Source organism: Lepisma saccharinum, chromosome 1, assembly GCF_977018435.1.
Source record: "Lepisma saccharinum chromosome 1, izLepSacc3.1, whole genome shotgun sequence".
Taxonomy (NCBI): Eukaryota; Metazoa; Arthropoda; class Insecta; order Zygentoma; family Lepismatidae; genus Lepisma; species Lepisma saccharinum.
This window is the reverse complement of record NC_139229.1, coordinates 50,427,357-50,437,795: the sequence shown is the minus strand read 5'-3', so window position 1 is coordinate 50,437,795 and position 10,439 is coordinate 50,427,357. Positions and strand designations below refer to the sequence as shown.

At 37.4% G+C, this 10,439-nt stretch overlaps 1 protein-coding gene and 1 pseudogene across 4 annotated transcripts in view; both read right to left on the bottom strand.

Moving 5' to 3' along the window:
* LOC145995041 (ADP-ribosylarginine hydrolase CG2909-like) overlaps positions 1-3,426 on the bottom strand; it is a 27,469-nt gene extending 24,043 nt beyond the window's left edge. Inside the window, exon 1 of the mRNA XM_083131577.1 lies at positions 3,227-3,426. The gene's annotated coding sequence lies outside the window, so the exon portion shown is untranslated. The remainder of the gene's footprint in view (positions 1-3,226) is intronic.
* A 2,279-nt stretch (positions 3,427-5,705) lies between these two features.
* The window catches only part of LOC145994994 (ADP-ribosylarginine hydrolase CG2909 pseudogene), a 37,489-nt pseudogene continuing 32,755 nt past the window's right edge, over positions 5,706-10,439 (bottom strand). For all 3 annotated transcript variants that reach the window (XR_014442407.1, XR_014442409.1, XR_014442408.1), the window contains exon 2: positions 5,706-10,179. The product of XR_014442407.1 is annotated as an ADP-ribosylarginine hydrolase CG2909 pseudogene, transcript variant X1 (transcript). The remainder of the gene's footprint in view (positions 10,180-10,439) is intronic.

The following is a 10,439-nucleotide window of genomic DNA, read 5'->3' as shown; positions in this document are numbered from 1 at the left end:
TGACTAAACTTTGGGGTAGAATCAAACTTGCAACTTAACTTTCGGGTGCAGAATCAAACTTGGGGTTTAACTTGGGGACACATAATCAAACTTGGGACTTAACTTTGGGGTAGAATCAAACTTGGGACTTAACTTTCGGGGGCAGAATCAAATTTGCGACTTAACTTTCGGGGGCAGAATCAAACTTGGAGTTTAATGTGGGGGCAGAATCAAACTTGGGACTTCATCTTTGGGGTAAAATCAAACTTGGAACTTAACTTGAGAGTAGAATCAAATTTGGGACTTAACTGACTTAACTTGGGTGTAGAATCAAACTTACGACTTAATTTTCGGGGGCAGAATCAAACTTGGGGTTTAACTTGGGGGTAGAATCAAACTTGGGACTTAACTTTGGGGTAGAATCAAACTTGGGACTTAACTTTCGGGGGCAGAATCAAATTTACACCTTAACTTTCGGGGGCAGAATCAAATTTACACCTTAACTTTCGGGGGCAGAATCAAACTTGGAGTTTAACGTGGGACAGAATCAAACTTGGGACTTCATCTTTGGGGTAGAATCAAACTTGGAACTTAACTTGAGAGTAGAATTAAACTTGTGACCTAACTGACTTAACTTGGGGGTAGAATCAAACTTGGAACTTAACTTTGGGGGTAGAATCACACTTGCGACTTAACTGTCTTAACTTTGGGGTAGAATCAAACTTGGGACTTAACTTAAGGTAGAATCAAACTTGGAACTTAACTTGAGAGTAGATTAAACTTGCGACTTAACTGACTTAACTTCGGGCAGAATCAAACTTGGGACTCAACTTTGGGGTAGAATCAAACTTGGAACTTAACTGACTTAACTTGGGGGTAGAATCACACTTGCGACTTAACTTTCTTAACTTTGTGGTAGAATCAAACTTGGGACTTAACTTAAGGGTAGAATCAAACTTGGAACTTAACTTTGGGGGTAGAATCACACTTGTGAACTAACTGACTTAACTTGGGGGTAGAATCAAACTTGGAACTTAACTTTGGGGGTAGGATCACACTTGCGACTTAACTGTCTTAACTTTGGGGTAGAATCAAACTTGGGACTTAATTTAAGGGTAGAATCAAATTTGGGACTTAACTGACTTAACTTGGGGGTAGAATCACACTTGCGACTTAACTTTCTTAACTTTGTGGTAGAATCAAACTTGGGACTTAACTTAAGGGTAGAATCAAATTTGGGACTTAACTGACTTAACTTGGGGGTAGAATCAAACTTACGACTTAATTTTCGGAGGCAGAATCAAACTTGGGGTTTAACTTGGGGGTAGAATCAAACTTGGGACTTAACTTGGGGGTAGAATCAAACTTGGACATTTTGACCCCGGCATTGGAGAGCGCTGGAATCTGCAGAACAACTGGCTGTTGTCCGCCTCACACCTCTCTCATCAAAAATTGCAACGCCACACCAGTGTTGACAACTAAGAAATAATTTACACGATATTTATCGTGAGTTTCCATACAAACAAATTCAATAAACTGAGTTTTTTTTCGATAACACATATGTCAAGAAACCAATGAAACTCTCTTCTGAGAAGTGCAAATAGCAAAAACGTTAAGTACTAAATGCTAACAAACTCAAAATACTATTTATATTAATATGATACATTGTCATACATACATGCATACACACATTATTACCTGTTCTAATGACTTATTATTCCAACGCTTAATATCATTTTAAGCTTCAAGTCGGTTATTTTACTGTCCCGTGAACAATAATTTTTACAACGAAGTTGGTATCACTTTTCTGTTAGTTTCAGAGCTTTTCGGAACATTTTCCATTTGTGTGGGAAGAACGAGTGGTTCAAGTGAGTGTTCTCTTTTATTTGGTGTGTTGTGAATTTTCCAAAACAAACATGGATACTATTTCAAATTGCGTACGGAAAATTGTAAGTAATATAGCAAGTATTTTATTATATCAATAACGTGACCAAGAATTTGAACTAAGAAGCATGGCCGTTGAGAGAGGAGTTGGGGATTATTATTTAAAATGCCCTTTTTTCCCTAGAAAGTGGGGCAAAGAGCTGTATAATTTATTTACCCCATTTCGGAGTACTGCATTGCTTGCATTCTCCTTGAGACCACGCTTCGCCAATGTCAGCAATAACATAATGGATATACACCATGCACGTAGCGAGTATTTTATTTCAGGGTGGGCGCTCATCTCTTATCAGCACGAGCATCGCAAGAAATATTTGTAGGGGACTTACTACTAAAACGCTGAATTACTGACTGCCATAAGAAAATGCTGACCGCGTGGAGAAAATGCTGAACAGAGCGCTGTAGCGCTGTAGAGAAAAGCAGGCCATTGATAAAACTTCATTGGTAGAAATAATAATGAAAATGATAATTATTATCACGGTTATAATTGACATTTTACAATAATGACTGTTATAAATTAAAATCATTAAAATAAACTAATTTTAATCCCCATTAATTATTATTATTATATAAATAGAGACTTTGCTATTCGCTTCTCCGTAGAGTGAATTTCCAACACAGGTGTTGTCCATTATTTTTCTTACATTTTGTAGTTATTGTATTTTGTTATTAACATTTACACATCCAGTTAAAAAAAAGGCTTTAAAAGTTAAGGGAAAATTTTACTCATATAGTTTATTACCTCTCACAAAGAAAACTTTAAATTTTGGAAGCTGGGGGTCGATTTTTAATTTGGATTAAATGGTAAAATATTTTAAAAAAATATTTGATTCCTGTATTACACTAAACATTTTTCGATCTAATGTTTAATCCTGCTATGGAAGTAAAATTAATTACCACTATATAGCTACTATTTAAATTAGATTTGTAGGATTTCGGGAGAGGCTACATGCCTACACACACGTTGTATCCATTACAATGGAATTTTAATTGCATTACAGCTTCCTAGTTGATAGAGTAAGTGCAATAGGAATCAAATAATTTTGAATGTGACAATGATTTATGTTCTAAAAATCACTTTGTATGTGATATACAAATTTTACTACAGTTGGCAACATTCGATCGTGGAAGTTAGGAAGGGGAGGAAAAAGTGGGCGGGGGAGTACAGCGGTTATATCCACAGATAAACTTATTATCTGTGTTATTACTCGTTATTTTCAGACAAACACTACTGAAACCAAAGCTCTTGCTTTAACCGTTCTGTGTTCCTACAATTATACTTATTGAAGGTAATATGTCTACTTACGTGAAGTTCTTGACTTGACTCGTATGCTTCTTGAATCACATGGATGTTGTTGTTGTAAGTTCACTTCACTTTGACACTGGAAACAAGCCACAAACTTTTCCACAGTTTATATTCTCTCTTCTCGTCAAACGCTATACGGGTTTACCATTGCATCACTATTTCGCAATATTGCTCTTCTGTGAGTAAACGTCAATGTTGTATTTTCCTCCACCTAGAACGTTGAGAGTTCGAAATACTGTTAGGCTGACTCACATAGTTGCAGCGTTGCCAACCACGAACAGAGAAAAGTACTGATGATGTGTACTTTTTTGATTGGAACTGTAGTCAGCAGTGGCGCAACCACAGGGGGTAGAGGAGGTGTTGCCGCCAACCTTTGACGGAAATGAGTTCTAGGGGAGGCAAGGGGAGCAAACATTGACGACCAAAGGTACCTGCAGTGTGGGCAATTACCGCCCACAACTTCAAATTTTATGCAAATAGAAATACTTTTCGTAAAATTTTCTTGCTTGCTTCGCTCGCAATGCCTGCTCTTCTTAGTGTTATAAAGTTCAGAATTGTAGCTACGGGGCGGAGAGACTCGGTCCAGGCCACCGAACGATCTAAATGAAAATAAGTTGTAAAATTGATTGATTTACGCACAGACAGACTAATCGGGACTGGACCTACAGTTTAAAGTGGGATCTGAACCACTGCGCCATGTGCCTCCACCGGGTATTGAACCCGGGAGCCCTTCATCACAAGGCGACGATGTTATACCACTACAGCATCGGGGAGGCACAAAAGTTGTAAAAGAGAGAATGCATTGGCGTCCCGTGAAATTATTTGCGCCCTAGTAAATCAATATAAATTTCAGCCTGCAAAAAAAAATTATCCAAAAATTTTCTTGCTCGCTTCGCTCGTATTCTCTGTAATGGGTTGTAAATTACCAGACAGAGAAATAAGACTTCACTTAATTGATGCTGTTTTAAATGCATGAATAATTGTTTTGAGGAAAGGGAGCGTGCACACTTGAGAGACAATTTATGTAATTTTTGCTGTTGGTTTATTGTGAAATGGATAAATTTGTTGTGTAATGCATTTAAATAATATATGTTGTATATAATATGTATTAAAGAAACTTTGAATACGTACACAATTTAGTGTCCACGTCGCTCCATGTTGCATATGTGTGAACATATATCGTGCATGAAAGTTATACATGTTTAGGGTTACCGGATCGCTGTAAGGGAAATGTAGGACATGCTGTCCCAAAATGTAGGACATTAAGTCAAAATGTAGGACACAAAACATTCTCAATAAATAATACATATTTCTATAGAACACGTGAAAAAGTAGTTGAGAAATTACTTTTCAGTTTGAAAAAAATGAATTCTTAATGAATTCGTAAATGCAAAATTTCAAAACTTGTAATCATACTAATCAATGCACCTCTTACTACACCATTTAAGTGGTTCTTCTTAGAGATGACAATTTTTATCAAAATTTCAGGTTTTGTCAAACTATATTTAAGTTAGAACGGACAGTCAAACCCTGAAATTATAGGAACCAGTACCAAACATTTTACAGACTTTATGAAAAAAAAATCCCTCGTGAGTCTGTTGTTCTGATAGTAATGCAAATACTCTCTCAACATTTGAATTATAACCTGTAATGGCAAACAAATATTCAGCAATTACCATAATTTAAAATGGTTCCAGAAGTTTCATCTTGTACATCCTGTACATTTTGATAGCTTGTCAACGGCTTATCAGATACCACTGATAAAACCGGAAAAGTGTGCGCAATCCGGCTGTAGCCGAATGTAATTCTGCATAGAAAAAAATATAAGTAAGCAAAAAGCATACGTTTTACCCACGGTTAATGCCAGAAAGAATTTGAAAAAGAGCATCTATGTATGTATTCACTTAACCCATATAATTGCTAGACGCAAACCCATCAAATGCTGCTCATGGCTCATATTGGTCGCAAATTACAAAGGAACATGTCATCTAAATATGAGTCTTCGAAAATTTCTTATGCAATTTTCTCATTGAAAAGTGCATTTCTGGTAAAATAAATAAATAAATAAATAAATAAAAAAAAATAACGCTGACTTCCGCCAGTTATTGGTTTGGTTTGATTTGCTTTTTAAGTCCACTTTATGCACTGTAAATAAAGAAAAAGTGGGCGAAATTTGGGTACTTTCTCCTATTAATAGATTAGTAGCAATTGATAGAACATAGCGTGATTACGCTCCGACAAAACCCAGCCCTTTTAAAGTATTCTTAACATTTTATTAAAATGACACTATGATACTCAATATTTTTAAACATCAATATAAATTGTTACTCTTCTGTAGAGTTCGTTACACACAAAAACAATTGAAAAGTAATTAGTTTATTTTCACATTGTTATACAAAGTAGGAAGCAGATTATTATATTATTTTAAAAAGCACTTTTTTACACTCTTAAATAGCCCATTACGATAAAAACTCCTGTCAATGCTAAAATATATCCACTATTTTGCACTTTATACACAATTGACGTTCATGAATGGTATTCAAATTGCATGAACTATCGAATAATTTTTCACTGGTTACCACTGGTTTAGAGTTCCAGTTTACAGTTACGAAAGTTCCCACTGGTTTATATTCATTCCTAGATTTTTCTAGAATTAACATGCACTGCAATATAACATTTGTTAAAACAGCATAAATATATATATTTGGAAGAGAAAACAGTCATGAGTTAACGATTGCAGCAATGCCATTTTGGGGGCAATATGAACATTCAAGCAAAGAATGAACATTTACTTTGCCACAAATAAAATTGAACCAGCATATGTTTTTCAAACTGCATGCATGTATTCGCCACCACACATAATTCTAAAACATGACATTATTAGAGTTGAATACATACCAGGTAATTATTGTTCAATAGTTTTATTAGCAACTTTAAGTTCCGAAGAAACTGCATCATGGTATAATGAACCAAGAACGTGGCGATATTAAATGTCTGAAATTATAGTTTGAGAAATTTTGTGCTTTGTTCCTGGCAGGTTAAGTCAAAGTGACTGTGGTGAAGATAGGTCTTTGTCTCGTTCTAAAAAAAGTCAAACTCATAATTAGGGCTAGGATTTTTATGACTTAAATAATTGTTTTTGATAAGGCTGATGTGTTCCCTAAATATACAGAAATTCATATTATGAAGAAACTAATTAAATTAAGGTGCTTTTTAAGGACATATGTATATATATTTGGCCATTTCTATGTGATACAGCATATTTTGATAGATTTTCGGTCATATTCAGCATTTTTCGCTTTTCAAGGAATATTCAGCCATTTTCGAAGTGGATTCGTTCACTCAAGTTGTTGATTTTTTTACAATTATACGTCCCAGTTTATTTCCTGAAAAATGTGGAAAACCAGTCTCCTTTTTTATTGGAATGAAATGAGAAAATGGACTTTGGCCCAAAATAACTCTGAGCAAATGTTTGTTTATTGTTGAATTTGTTTGAAGAGCAGATCACTGTTTATTTTCTGCAAAATTATGAGAATGAGAACTACCTTCCTTTTACTCAGTGCAAGGCTTGGCTGGCTGACAATAGGCAATCAATTTTATTTGAAAATTTACAGAAAGTATTAATTGTACATTGTAACTCAGGGCTCATAAAGTGAACTAAATATAGTATGTGAAAATGCCTCAGCATGTTAAATATTGATGTTTGAAAAAGTTCAGTTGTAAGGGGATATTTTTCAAATTATAGTGCATATTTTATTTAAAGAGCATTTTTTATTTGGCATATTTTGATGATTTTTAGGTCATAAAAATCCTAGCCCTACTCATAATAATGCACTGTTTGACATCCAGTCGCTTCAATATAGTAAGAGCGGGAGAATTTCCAGTTGTGATGTGTCTATGCGTATAGTCATCAATTAATTTCACTTCGTTGCAGTCGAGCAGAAAGTTTGCAAAAAACTGAGTTTATTTAATGTTGTTGCCAGTGTCGCCTCCAGACTGTGTGTTGTGGGTGGACCTTTGGATTTATTATCTAGTAATAGGAACTTTACGCATTGTAGTAAAACCAAATTGTACACATGTACAAAATTGCATTGAAAATGTGTTAAATTTTACATTCGAATACATTTCATAACATGTACAGTGGTATCCATGAGTATTACCGTGCAAGTTGCCCATCACCATGTTCGTGCACTTTATTTGACCCAATAAGAGCTTCAAGAATTAAAAGAAAACTCAAAACAAGCTGTTGACTACTTCTGCACCAACATACATAAAACTCTATCGCTTAAAAACACATAGAATGTAAGAGAAAAATGAATGAAAATAGTCACGGACAATTTGCACGGTAATAGTCATGGATCCCACTGTACATAGTAATAAATATAAATTATAAAAAACTAATTGGCAGTATAATGTGTTAAGGGGACATGGAAAAATACTAAAACTATACTTCCCAGATAAAACCAAAATATTGAATTTTAAATTTATTGAAATATTAGTGCAAGCGACTTTTTCTCTTTTGATGCTCAGAGTCGAACTGCAGGACATCCAAATCAACTTCTTTCGCAGCTTCTCTCTCTACGGTTAAGGCAAGATCAGGCGATCCTTTATCATTGTGCTTCGGAGGTAGTAGTTGAGACGACGAAGGCAAAAATAGATCTTCACAAGATGTTGGGATTATGACAGCAATGGACCATATTAGTGTGACGTCATGAGTCCAAACAAATCTACCACGTGTTTTTTTCCTATCCCGAGCAATTGAAATTTCAATCGGAAGGGTTGGCTTTAAGAATTGTGACAGCAATGATGCAAAATTGTGATGCTTATCCTACATCAATGTAAAGATGAGTTTTTGGAGAATGCGTCTATATATAACACATACCTTACAGATGAGAATGTAAAGAATAAATGGATTAGGAAATCGAGTAAAGCAAAAGCTCCTATCGACGTCCGATCCGGAATCGCAGCCAATGGGCGTTGCTGCTTCAGTCACGTGCGGCTGCTGGTTTCCTATCATCCACAGCGGCAGCGTAACAGACTTGAGATCGGGTGAGCTTCGGGCCTGCTTCGGCTGTGCTCGGAACTGGAATCTAGATTTTGCATGATTTTCTTACTCCGGTTATTCTCTAAGAAATACCTTATTCTCTGTAAGGTATGTGTTATGTATAGCCTTATTCTCCGAAATCTCATCTTCACATTGCGACAAACATCACATTTTTGTTTCACAACTTTTCCGATGGAAAATTCAAGGGATTTAATAGTGAAAAACACGTTTCCACTTTGTTTAGACTCAACACGTGCTCCGTCGTCTTCTGTAACGTCACCACTAATACGGTCCATTTCTGCTAATTTATAAATTTTGTGGAAATCCATACTATAAAGTAGAGTTAACAGCTGTGGCAAAGCTTCAATTTCACATGGTTCACTTTTTCATATTGCTTACTAAGTTCACAAACGTCTACACGCTAGCTAGATTTTGGATGGCCAATGTCTTTCAGCTTCTTCAACATTCGCTTAGCGTAATCTGCAATATGTATCACTCCCCATTTCGACGAGGCAACATGTAGGTTGGCTCCAGATACTTTCTTGTTGATGTGAGGATTCTGAAGCTCTGGTATCTGGCTGGCACATGCCGCCGCGGGATCACCAGAAGATGACAAACCGCCGGTCCAGTATTCATTACCTGGCATGGCATTTCCGTCCCAAGCGTACGAAACAACGAGCAACTTACCACAGTCATCCCCCGTCAGTTTCTCATGCGGGTCGCGCCTAGAGAAGTGAATTCGAATTTTCGTTCCCTCGACGAACCCCCCATCGGTGACGCCACCGCAAGAGCTCTCCTCGAACCAGCTGAAGTCGACATCGGCTATGTTGGTGAGAGTCAGAGAGTGGAAGCAGCAGTTAAACGCATCCATGAAGAGTTTCTCTTGATGTGGACTTAGACCCCAGACCCCAAGACCAAACCCAACGACGTGGACATACGCTTGCTTGTTCGCTTTGGAAGCCCTGTCATTGGCCTCCAAGAGCAGAGTTAGGGCGGACACCTCCACTCTCTTCTTGAAAACATCATTGTTGAAGTACAGTCCGTCGTAGGTTAACAGTTTGTACTTGCTACTCTTGCCGGCAGTGACCTCATGGTACAACGGGAAGTGCGGTATGCCGTAGAATTTGGCCCAAATTCTCTTGAAGGACGCTTCGGCTGTCGATGATTTGGGCTGAGGTCCATAACCGTTTTCCTTAATGTTCTGTGTCTTGCTAACAACCACTTCTTGCCACTCCATAACATTTTCCTTCTCTAATCTTGCTCCAACTATCCCTACGATGATCCCTGAAGTCTCCAAATCACAGGGTGACGTGGGCATACCGCGGTTGTGCCTGTTACCATCGTTAATGAACACGCTCGGAGAAGACACTGCCACTAAAGCAGAAAGTTTAATTTCATCATAACTGAGACAATCCTTCAACAACAATGGTGGTTTCTCAACAACCTTTCCGATTTGCTCCCAACCTCCACCACCAGATCTACCAGTCAGAAGAACATAGCCATCGTTGGCACCACAGAACACAACAGCACGTTTCACCAACAACCTTTCCACCAACTCTACCAAACCAACATTCTCGTACACGTTCTTCTCGATCTTGGTCCCATGTTTCTTCTTGTGTTCTAGAAACTTGCAGAAGAGAGATAACGTTCTTTCGTGAATCACTGGGTATGTGTTGTTGATATTTTGCTTGAGAAGAGGAGCACAGTCTGGGTCCTTCTCTAGGAGCGTCTCGCAGCGGGATGTCTTCACAGGAAACGGACGCGGGAAGGTTGTGCCGAGCTTCACCACTTCTTCCACGTCCATATCATCTGGAGGAGCTACATCCAGGCATCCTCGAAGGTATTTTTCCAAAGTGACCATCGTTGGGCAGGTGGAGATTCGCCAGTGAAGAATCAGATCTAGACTTTCCTGCAACGAAAAAAAGACGTTAAAATTGTGGCATTGACACTTGTAAATTATGCTATACGAAACCTTAATCAGTGCGTTTCGGTTATCTAAATGTACGTAGGTTGTTTAATAATTCTTGCCTTTTAGGCTATAACTTTCTTATTAAGTGAGGGAAGTTTATGATTTTACATTCAAATGAAAGTTTGGAATGTCCTCTTTACCAGCGTCGATACCCTTCCGCCATCGGTGCACTAGTTTTTGCATGCCGTCAGAAAAAATGA